Genomic DNA, 12,274 nt, shown 5'->3' on the forward strand with positions numbered 1-12,274 from the left:
AACTAGAGGGTCATGAAGACATGATGTGCTAAGGTTGGTGGTGAAAAACTTAAATGATCGTCACAGAGCTTTGACCTCAACCCCACTCATCACCTTAAGGATGAGCCGAAACTCTGAGTACATGCCAGTTTATTTTTATCTTTTTTTTTTCTTACATCATACACCATTTCTTCAGTGCTCTTTAGATTAAAAGCACTAATCCCCACAATATGTAATTTCCAAAATCTAGTGGGATCTTATAGAGGGTTTATTTCCATATAGAGTTATGATAAACCCATATGCTGGGATGGTTTTAATATGGAATTATTATAATTCTTGATGAATGTACAGTACATGGCAAACTGGAAGGTGGCAATAATTCATTATCTGATCATTCTGACATCGTCATTAATTCACTCCTGCTACTGTAGCAGACGACCATGAACTCGTGAGACATTTTCGCTACGGTGTTACTCAAAACCTGATTCTTACTCGGTAATTGAGGGCAAATTTATTTTCAGTTTATCTCCCAAGCACGGGCATGAACCAAGACATTAAGTAAGGGGTTTTTGCAATTTTATGAAAACTTTAATTAGATTGCATTGCAAGGTCATGCTTCAGCATCAGGAGATGGCATTACATAATATGCAGCATGGCATGGAATGCATGTGCATCCTTCCTGTTTAAGGTAACGTCAGAAATACAGGAGGGATAGCATGATGAAGAGGCATGCTCATACTCATTTAAAAAAGAGGTGTAGGACTGTAATGTCCAAAGGAAGGCTGAATATTGTGGATCAATGTACCTATTTAATCTCACAGGCTTTCCTAAAGTTCTTTCTTTTTGCCACAAATGTTTAATTTGGTGCCCTTAGATAAGCAGCTGAGTGATGGTTCAGTATCAGCCTATGTTAAAGACCTACATCTGGCCCAAAAACTGCTGTGGACTGATACTGAGCAATCCTCTGCTCTCATCTGCATAAGCCAGATCTTATTTAGCTTTGATGAGACCCAATCATATCACAGGCCAGACCTTAAAGTGGGCCACTTTTAGACTAAAACTGAAACACTGCATATGATTTAAATATTTTGGTTAAATTTAAGCCACTTTTGTCCCAGATTCCCAAATTCAGTTAAAGGCAAACCTTAACTTTGGCTGCTTAAAGGTGAGCCACTTCTGGTTCAAAACAGAATTATCTGTAATATAGCAATAATTGTAATTTGTCTGCTTAAACGCAGCCATATTAGGACAGGGAGCTAATAAATTAATTACACAATTGCTAGCATTATAGCAAATTAAGTGAACAACTGCACAGTGTTCTTAAATACATTATGAATTGTAATAGGTACTGTGAATTTGTTTAAAGGTAGAAATAAAATATTTAAAATTGTTTATTATTGTTCAGAACCAATGCAGTCTCAATGCAGTAATACTCTACATAAGCTATTATAGACTAATCTGAAAATAAGTTTGTTAAATTGTATACACCACCATTTCAAGCATAAGTTTAATATCATGACTTATCTGTGATTTATGCATCATTGCCAAAATGAATCACATTCGCTGCTGTAAAGAATATATACATAATATAATATATGAAATTTATATATAAACATAAATAAAACAGTGTCTATACATTTCTTTATCCATTATACCAGGATTACATGGAGTAGCTACAGAAACTAGTCATGCACTGATGAACCAGACCGGTCCAGTGCATATTGAATCACACAATAGCCTCCAGCTATAAACATGAACATTCATCCGAGTGCTTGATGGAAGAACCTTATATTATTTAACAAGCTACATGGGCTTATTAGATGCACATGCAGTGTAGGTCCTTTTGGTGCACTGTTACTGACTTTAACTAAGTCTGTTAAGGTCTCTTCCCATTATTTGTACCTCGAGCTCTAAAGTTGTGCACCTTGTAAGTTTTTCTCAGTGTTTCAGTTTACAAGAACCTGATGAGTATTAAACTTGCTCAATTAGGGGTCTTCAAGCAGAAAGGAGTAATACCTTATTGGATTCATGCAAGAAGATGCACAAGGGAGAAGAGGAAAAAATGCATAGTACTGTACTTATGTACAATTATGAGGACAATGGAGTCTCATGAGGTTAAGTGCCAGGGACCAGCAAAGGAGCACCAATGTATAGATTATAATTGGCTAGCGATTTTGTTTTGGGGATTTCAGGGCTAATAAGTCAGGGGTAGATAGGTGGTTAAGGCATTGGGCTATGGTTCGGAAAGTCTCAGGTTCGAACCCCACCATCCCCAAGTAGCCCCTAAACCCACATCTGTTCAGATGTGAAAAGAGATAAAAGTGTAAGGCCCTCTGAATAAGAGTGTCTGCCAAGGGTTGTAATGTAAATGCAATGTGATACATATAATACGGACTTTATTCATTTCAGAATTACATTCACGCAGGGTGTAGTTTATCTGGATGGTGACTTTAAAAATGATTAGTGGTGCTAGCCAAGCCAAGCGTCACTTGTATTATCTTGAAGACTTATTTTACTTCCGTACAAACTATGGCATGTAACTACTGTAGTCCTGCACCTACAGGTTTGTCGTAGACCCATGAAAGAGGTGTCAAATTGTGAGGCTTATTCATAAATGGGGTGCTATAACTTTTTGGGAAAAAAAGCGTAGTCTTTACATTGAGACTAACTTTGACGGACTCTAGTGCTGAGCAAGAATTTTGTAGAAAATTGAAATTTACCACATGCAAGCTGTATCAGAACATACCACCTAAGAGGGTACAAGTTGGTGCCTAAATATGCCCCATTGCCAGTGGAGGTAATAGTGAAGGTTCTCCCCATTAAAACAGGAAGTGCTCACAGTTGCATTGTGGTAACTTCCATAGGAACTTTGAAACTGAGCCTAATTGTGGATCCCATCGTCATAGAGACATGGGGGTGGGCTCGTTTTACTCAGGCAACCAACCAGTCTCTCAGGACTTATTGTGAAGCTGTCAAGCCACGCCCTAGCAACCACCTTAGCAACTGGTTCTGCAGACTGTCATTATAAAAGGCCCAGAGGCCCGAGTTTTGCCACGGATCACATATTCTTCAGATGACAAACTTGTCTAGTTATTATTATCATTATTATTATTATTATTATTATTTAGTCTTTCATCAGAGGCAATCATCATGGACTAACAACAGGTGCAGAGAGTATATATATATATATATATAGTAATTTCCATTTAAATACCTCCAAAGGTCAAAGTTGAAGGCTGTGTTCCAAACCATACAGTTATATACAGTTGCCACAAGTGGAAGGAGCTGCTGCGTGTAATCGGAAGTCACCGAATCACCATAGTAACTCCTTCTTCTTCTTCTTTTTTTCTTTTGGAATTGCTGCGTCTCTCCACAAGCGCGCGCGTCCAGCCCTTCAAAGCGCGCGGCTCGACTGTGCCCGGCGCGCCCCCTGGCGACGCGCTTCTTCTGCGCGCGCTCTATAGCGCAGTGCCGGTGGAGCGCGCGGTCAGATTCCAGCGTTAGTTTCACGTGGAGGACGAGAGAGAGAGAGAGAGAGAGAGACACACACACACACACACACACGACTTTCCTCCTCCTTGTTGCTTCCGTTTATCCGCGTTGCTGTTCACGGCACCGGATTAGGACGATGTGAACCGACAGCACTGCGTACGGAAGTTGTTCCGCGTGGACACAGTGCAGGTATGAGCTTTGTTCTTTTAAATATCTCATCATTTATAATTATTTTTTGAATCACACTTCATGTGTTGCTCGTGCACAGACTTCTGCTTCTTACTGCATGTAAGATTTGGACAGACAAAAGTACTGGATACACTTTATGATTATTTAAAAAATTATATTTAGGAGGTTTGACTTTAATTGCATGCAGTGTTTTTTGTTTGGTAGTTATTTTAAACACACACACACACACACACACACACACACACACGACTCTTTAAACGTCTTTCTAAACTGTCATATTTCTGAGTAAATACAGGGGTTAGGTGTGTATGTGTACTTTACATAATAAAAAACAATTACATAACTGGGTTTTTATTTCCTTTAAATATGCATGATTTATATTTATTCCTCATTGATTATAATAATAATAATAATAATAATTATTATTATTATTGTACCTATCTACAGCACTCTTGACTGTGATCATTATTGTACAGTGTGTAAGGGAGGACTGCTCATGAGTGCAGAAGTTAAAAAGTACCAATGAGACAAGACACATACAGTATGTGACAGTGTTGTATCCTAACAATTACAAATCCAATGGTAGGTCAGACTGGGTAACGTAAAGGTTGTGAGAAAGGTAAAGGTTTAACCTTTAATCAGTCCCTGGTTTTCAAACCTGCTCTCTCTCTCTCTCTCTCTCTCTGTCTGTCTCTCTCTCTCTCTCTCGCTGTCTCTCTCTCTCTGTCTAAATGATTTCTCCGTAAGAGGTACTCTTAAAAACATCTAGCCTTAAAAATGTCACATTTAACCATTTTAAGGTTCTAATAGCCCTTAAAACATCTTAATTCATGTGCATTAACAGTGCAATATTCATGGGTTAACTAAACAGTGGGTATAAAATCTACAGTGTTTGTTTTGTATGAGTATGTTTATTCTGTTTCATTGTACAAATCCAGAGCCGTGCATGTTAACCATATTGGTAGGAATGTGAAATTATTAGAAATTTTTGTAATCTGATTTATTTATTTATTCTGAAGATAGGTGATTAGCTTGATCAGAAAGCTTGGTTGAAGGAATATATATATATATATATATATATATATATATATATATATATATATATATATATATGGATTGAGTAGTAAGACTTTAGGTTTAATTTGTGACACTCTTGAAAATGACAATTGCTCCAGACAGAATATACTCCATAGCTGCTAAATACTGTCGATGCTTTTACAACATAAACCATGCATTTGGTGTACCTAATACTATGGTCCCTGCCTCTTGATAAGCTGCAGTGTGGCTCTTTTCCTGTTTGTGCAAAACATTGACCATCTTGTGTAGCTGTGTTAGAAAAAAAGCCAACTAGTCATTTCCCATTCAATCTGCTATCAAAGAGTCTGGAAACTACTTTCCAGCGATACCAAGATCACCTTGGGGATCCTACCAGCCGAGATAGGTCGAATGCCTGCTATATCGAAAACAAGGCTGCGCACCATTATCGATCGAGCAGTATTTAGGGCTTCTGGCATAGCCAGCGTGCAGATCAGCATGGATTCATATGCTGAAGATGATATATTGATACTAGTCTGTTACTCAGGTGCTAAAGGGATCTATAAGGTAATAAAATTGGTAATATAAATAAGTGAAAAAATCTATAAGTAATACAAAGGCAATCAATGTAAAGTAAATACAACAGAAAATAAAGGCGTTATCTCATTGATCACACGAGCACAAGATCTACTGAAATTATTATATGTTCTTAGATATTCCCATACACTTGCTTGTATTTTCTGCAAAGGATCCTGTCTTTACTCCGGTTTCCTCCCAAAGACATGCATATTGGGTTAATTGGTGTTCCCAAATTGTCTGTAGTGTGCGTTAAGTCTCCTGGGATAGGCTCCAGGCTCCCGCAACCCTGTATTGCATGGTTCATAAGTCCATGAAGTTCTCTAAAAGAAACCCTGACACTGAGCTTACTTGAGTGGCTCTCATTTTCAGCAAGAATCTCAAAGCTCTTTTTCTCTCATTTCCAACATTAAATGGTTCTGCAGCTTTGTATAGGACAGGGTTTCCTATATCCGTTCACATTTTTTGGAGGAGGGTGCTTCTTTTCCTAATCCATGATGCGATGTTGGGAGCAAGGAATAAAAATGTGCAATGCACTGAAGCTTCACAACCAAGGTTGAGTAGCAGGAATGTGCAAAACTATGTATGTAATGAATTGGAATGCCTTTAGAGAACTTTGTAGGAAGGACAAACTGCTTTGTAGACGAACAAGTGTCAAGTCTAAAACCAAAAGAAAACCCCTAGGGATGTATAAATATTTGAGAGGATCTAGTTGATGTGATGTGATGTGATCGGAAAGTGACAGAAGCCTGTCGTCTAAAATCACAGCAAGATTCTCAACTGTGTCTGACAGATGTGCTGAGTGATGGATGATTTCACATGTTTATGGGTCGGTGGTGGCTCAGTGTGTTAAGGCTCTGATTTACTGTTATGAAGGTCGACGGTTCGAGCCCCTGTTCCACCAGGTTGCTGCTGTTTGGCCCTAAATGCAGTGAAACCCCAGGGCCATATCATTAATGTTGGTATTGCTGGTTAACTGCTGCTATTACCAGACGTTTCCAGTGGATAGTCAAGTCAAGTGGATTTCTGTTGCTGTGATTTCACTGGAGCTATGAGTCGTAATCTCAGGACGTAATCTCAGGACAGCTTGCAGGACGTAATCTCAGGACAGCTTGCAGGATTTGTCTCCAGAGTCAGTGAGCTATTGGAGCCCAGTGGCGTTGTGTTATTGGGCTGCAACTCATCTAGTATATTTATTTGGCAGCTCTCCAAGTGCTCGTGCCTTGTAAGCTCGCATGACTGCAGATGTACTGTCTGTTCCATTCTGCTGTCTCCTGCTTTCTCCTGCTCATTCTATTTGCCTCATGGTGACTTTGAGTGAGTGTCATTTCTATGGTGCTTGCTCAGCTGAATGCTTGCTGATCTGAGAGGCTTCACTTCTAATGTGATGCCGGTGGGGTGATTGATGCTTTTTTTCTATGATGCTGGGTTGTAACACACACACACTCGCACACAGAATCTGATGTTCTTTGTTGTGAACTATTACTATATATAAAGTGTTGTATTATTTAAACCATGCAATTACAATGCACGGCGGTATGCCTTAGGATTCCCTTGTGGCACCAGGGCAGCTCATCATAAGACCTCTGTGGGCGTGTGGTGGTGTCTGGCACCAGGGTGTAAGCAGTAGATTCTTTGGGTGAAGTCGGTTATAGTGGATATAGACTTTTATTTCGGAATTGTGCTGCATTAACGTTTAAGTGGAATTGGACCGGACAGGCAGGCTTTTGGTCCCTGCAGGCATGGGTGAGCCTCGGGTGCCCATGATCCTGTCACCAGACTGGTATATAATTGATAAATCATATAAATGTACATAATTTTATTGCTGATCAGTGTATCGTAGTATTGTGATTCCTGCATCAAATTCAATTTAATTGAGTACACACCTAAATCTAACACCAACTTTCATCTCAGAAACATAAAGAAAATCTCTTTTTCCTGGTTCACCATTTTTGTGAGGACCGGGTCAATGTGGGGACATTTTTGTAAGGAGACACACACACACACATGCACACGCACACGCATACACCTTACTTTTGATTCATTGCTTTATAGGACTTGAAGACATGGACTGGCTCTCATTCCTCTATTATTGCACTGGGAGCTGGTATTAAGCTCCCATTTATCACCCTTAAGCTAATGTTTGTTGTATGATTTGTTTGGGGTATGATTTTTTTTTCTTTTTAGCTCTGAGAAAATGATCTTTTTGCAAGAAAAGAAAATAGTAACAACTTTTTTTTTGCAGTCCGAGCAATTAATGTGTATTTTATTTATTATTATTTTATTTGCATTATGATTGTACCCTTAAAGTGTACACTTTACACTGACTATAGATTTTCTTGTTAGTGTAGTTAGGCCTTTAAGGCATCATTAAGGCTAGCCTTCAGTCTGTCAGTCACATCTCAGTGAAACAGACTGCTGTGACAGTGGTGTACATTCACTAATGCTCAAAGCCACGCCGAGCTGTCAGAGCTGTTGTGTTTCCTAAGTTGTAAGAAGGTAACATAAATGTGTTTTGATACCTGTTTTAATGAACGTTCGTTGTAGTGTAATAATGTAATAATGAAAAGCTGCTGTCATGGCAGGCTTTGTGTGATTAATGTGTTCTAGCTGTGGACAGAGTTTTACACACACAGATGTACCGTGTGCTTCTGCACATTATTAAATATATATATAATCAATTAAATATGTTAGTGTGTTGTTTTTTGCACAGGTGTAAAAAAATATTTCGTTTATGTTTGGATTCTGTATGCTTTGCTAAATCCTTTTTGTATTAATCAGTTTTATAAGAAATGGATGGATCATTAATTGAACACACACACGCTCATTTACACACTATGGGCAATTTGGGAATGCCAATTAGTCTAATCTGCATGTATTCAGACTGTGGGTGGAAACTGGAACATCTAGAGGAAACCCACTAAGCATAGGGAGAATTGATAATTGATTATTCAGCATAAACAGCACAAATTGTTGTTAATGTGCAAACTTCACATATCATTAGCATTCTTTTGGTATTCATTAGGAGTCTAACTGAGTAGGATGTAGAAATGTGCACTGCCTGGCAAAAAAAAAAAAAAAGTTGTAATTTGGTTTTAAATAAGCAAATACTTAAGCGCCTTTGAGTGAGTAAGTACTGCAGTGATTTATACGCTTAATAATTCTTTTAATCCTAAATGTAAGTGCAGTGAGTAGCTTCTAATTTCTTCAAACAATGATGTCAGAAGACGTATCCTGTGGTTGTGGAAAGGATTTTACCGCGATTGAGAAGATTTCTGAAATGGATAAAAATTGTGTTAAGACCGACACTGTCCAAGACATTATTATATAGTGAAAAACCATCAACTTTCACTTTGTGAAGTGAAATATTGACAGTAAAAAACACAGCTGTGTTCAATAGTCGTGGCCTTGCATAAGCATGAAACAGTGCCTTGGAGAATGCACTATATATATCTCGAAGCTAATGGTGATCCAATGAAATACAACAAAAAAGCATATGATTAAATAGTGACCAAAATCATATACTGATCATATTGTCTAATTGTATAATCTGTATTGAAGCCCTGTCCTGAAACACAGTGCTTAGGCGCTGTTAGAGTACGATTATTATAATAGGCTTTGTTTTTTTAGAATCAGGTGCAATAAATATAATCAGTTCTATGAAAATGCAGACGTTTGAAGCTCCTGTCTCCATATTTATGAGCTTATGAGCATTTAGTCAGCCACATGTGATTATGGTTCAGCACATCTTTCTCTCCGTCATATCTTTATGTTGAAATCTTTGGACTGCGACATTAACATATTACACAGCAGTAACATCTGCAAAGGCACATGTGTGCATGAAAAACATCGCATGTTCACATCTGTGCATAATTCACACATTGGTACTGTATACTCCTTATAGAAGGCAGCATTATTATCGTTATACTGTAGATAAACTCCCTTATTTTAGACATGAATGCTGCAGTTCCTGATAAACACCGTGAATTACAAACACTTAAAGAAAACATTACATCGGTTCAGCACTGCACCTCGCTGCTCGTCCGACGCACTCGAGCTCTGAGAGGCATTATCCGCTTTTGTTTTCACCTCACCTCGGTTCGTTATTATGTGTGAAGCAGCTGAGTGTTGAATCTGAGACGGCTTACTCCTAATGGGGTCACCAGAGGCAGCGTAAACACTGGCCCTTCGTTACTTCTCCTTATAACCGATGCTACATGTAGGAAGTGTTCCAGATGTTCTTGTAGCTCGGGTGGCCCTTTTTTTTTATGCCTGTGGTGTGTTTGGAGAGCTTGGCATACAAGTGCGATTGGCATAAAGCCTTTGTGCGATTGGTATTTTAACACATCGGGTCGTTATATAGTTATAGTTAATTTTTTTGGGGTTGTTTTCGGCATGAGCGCATTAAGACTGCTGGTCATCTCACCTTTTTACAACTGTTGTACAACACACGAAAGACAAAACTGAATACCCTTCGTGTTATTCTTAGTGTGTCCTACCTTACATAACATACCTTATGTAAGTGAACTCAGTTCAAGTTCAAGCATGTGCACTTTAACTAAAAATATCAAAGTTTCAGGTATATACTCCAGTTAAAATTGCATTACTGCATTAGCTGGGTCGGAAGTGCAGAACATCTCAGCAGGAACACTCAGCTGTTTAAATTCTCATTGACTCCAAGTTAAATAATGTATTTATGTTGCACGAGCATCAGGGGAGTTCTATGCTGTTTTTTTTATTTATTTAATTTTAAATTTTTATATACCTTATGATATGTTTGCCTGTACTGCATTGTACGTAAGAAGAAAAAGTATAGCCCATGCCTAAAGAGTGACATGCACTATTACAATACATATCATAATATTTAGTTATAGTGATGTCTGCAAAATAACAGATTCAATGCATCATAATTTGTAGGCACAAGTGTTGCATTAAGAATTGTTTGGCAGAACGAATACATCAGTTTAGTGTCTCTTTCGTTTTTTTATACAGAAGCGCCAAGGTTAATTTTATTTAAGTATATGAAAGTAGTGCCGGATTTTTTTTATGATAATTCAAACATTTTCATTTTATGTAATTTATTTTTTCCCTTTCTCTGGGCTGCCACTTCAAATCATTCCACAAGTTGTTGTTATAGTTTTTTTTTACTACAGTAGATGCCCTTAGTGCTGCAGGTACGGTTTCCTTTGCAGCTGTTACATTCGCTCTTGATGTCTAAGAGAGATAGAAAGCTGACATAAGAGAAAAAAAAAGGAGGTTAATATATTAAAGACCGTCACTGATTACTACTAGAAGAGTCTTCGGCAAACTTTAGTAATTAAAGCACCAAAAAAACACACACCCAATTGTTCTATGGTATAGTTTTTAATGTGATTAATGACTGAGGATTCAGTCGAAGCCCATGATAAGCACTATTTGTAGTAAGTTTAGATATTTAGGTTTGATAAATAGTTTTCTGCCCCTCCTGTCTAAAGGCTGCCACACGCAATTAGATCAAGGAGCACATCGGCATTTTAAGAACGAAATGATCATGCGCATAATTGCCTGAGGCATGGTGAATGAAGTGATGGGAATGCAGCTGAAAAAAGGATTGAGTTGAAACTCTCACTCACCGATGAAGTTCATTAGTGGGACTTCTGGTCACTGGCAGCTCTGCTGAGCTCTAAATACTAAAATTAAAGTTTTATCCTTGGAATACTTTTTAGGATGAGAAACACTGGCTGGTATTATTAAGCCACAAGCAAGGAAAGCGAAATAATCACATAAATAGTAATTAAAGTTAGTACCTGTTTTACAACTGGAATTATAATATATACTATACTATATTGCCAAAAGTATTCGCTTGCCTGCCTTCACATGCATATGTACTTGAGAAATATCGTATTCTTCATCCATAGGGTTTAATGTGATGTTGGCCCACCCTGTGCAGCTATAACAGCTTCAACTCTTCTAAGAACACTTTACTTAACATTTTTGGAGAATTTTTTTTTTTTTACCATTTTTTCAGGTCAGACAATGATGTTGGACGAGAAGGCCTGGCTCGCACAAATGCGCTTTGGAAAGAATGATCAACAATTTCTATAAATTGGTCAACAATTTCTATCTTAATAGCGGCAACTAAATTGTCTTAAATTGAAATAATAGTTCTTGGTCGCTCCATTCTGTGAGATCACACACCTTAAATAACATGAATTGGTTACACATTACCTCTTAATGGGCTGATATACTTTCAGCTATAATGTACTTATCTCGGACTACGAACCGTGCCAAACTTATGCCCAACCAAAACAAACCAGCTGTGAAATTACAGTGTATTTATGAAGTACTCACACTGGCTTATGTTTTGCTGTGAATTGTCAAGACCTGTCAGGAGCTACTATGATCTTTCCCCTGTTAAGAGCACCCGTGGTACCAGTGCTTTAGTGGTTGACCCAAAAATCACATAATGCAATTATTTTGATACATATTGTGATTTAAACTGCGATATATAAATATTAAATGTAACATTTTGTATTTAAATTTATTCATCAAGGTTAGCAACAGATAATTGGAATGTTTTTCAAATACTTTATTATCAACTCTAAATTATTTTAAAAAATGGACGAATAAAAGCTAAAACATAAACTTATTGACAATCTCTACATACATTTTTGACTGTATATTATACAATCTATTATGGCTGTAATGAATCGCAGCCTTTTGCAATTAAAGAATTGCAAGTTGTTTGCACTAAATGTACATACACAGTGTAGTATTTAGTAATGCATACAAAAAATAGACAAATAAAATGCGTACTATTTAGTAGTATAATAAACAAGTAATGCATACTATTTAGTAATATACTCAGCAAAAAAAGAAACGTCCCTTTTTCAGGACTGTGTATTTCAACAATAATGTTGTAAAAATCCAAATAACTCTACAGATCTTCATTGTAAAGGGTTTAAACAATGTTTTCCATGCATGTCCAATTAACCATAATCAATTAATTAACATGCACCTGTGG

At 37.6% G+C, this 12,274-nt stretch overlaps 1 protein-coding gene across 1 annotated transcript in view; it reads left to right on the forward strand.

The window, feature by feature from the left end:
* Window positions 1-3,574: 3,574 nt before the first annotated feature.
* chrm3b (cholinergic receptor, muscarinic 3b) overlaps window positions 3,575-12,274 on the forward strand; it is a 105,905-nt gene continuing 97,205 nt past the window's right edge. The window contains exon 1 of the mRNA XM_053511734.1: window positions 3,575-3,660. The gene's annotated coding sequence lies outside the window, so the exon portion shown is untranslated. The remainder of the gene's footprint in view (window positions 3,661-12,274) is intronic.

This window comes from Clarias gariepinus, chromosome 14 (assembly GCF_024256425.1).
Source record: "Clarias gariepinus isolate MV-2021 ecotype Netherlands chromosome 14, CGAR_prim_01v2, whole genome shotgun sequence".
NCBI lineage: Eukaryota > Metazoa > Chordata > Actinopteri > Siluriformes > Clariidae > Clarias > Clarias gariepinus.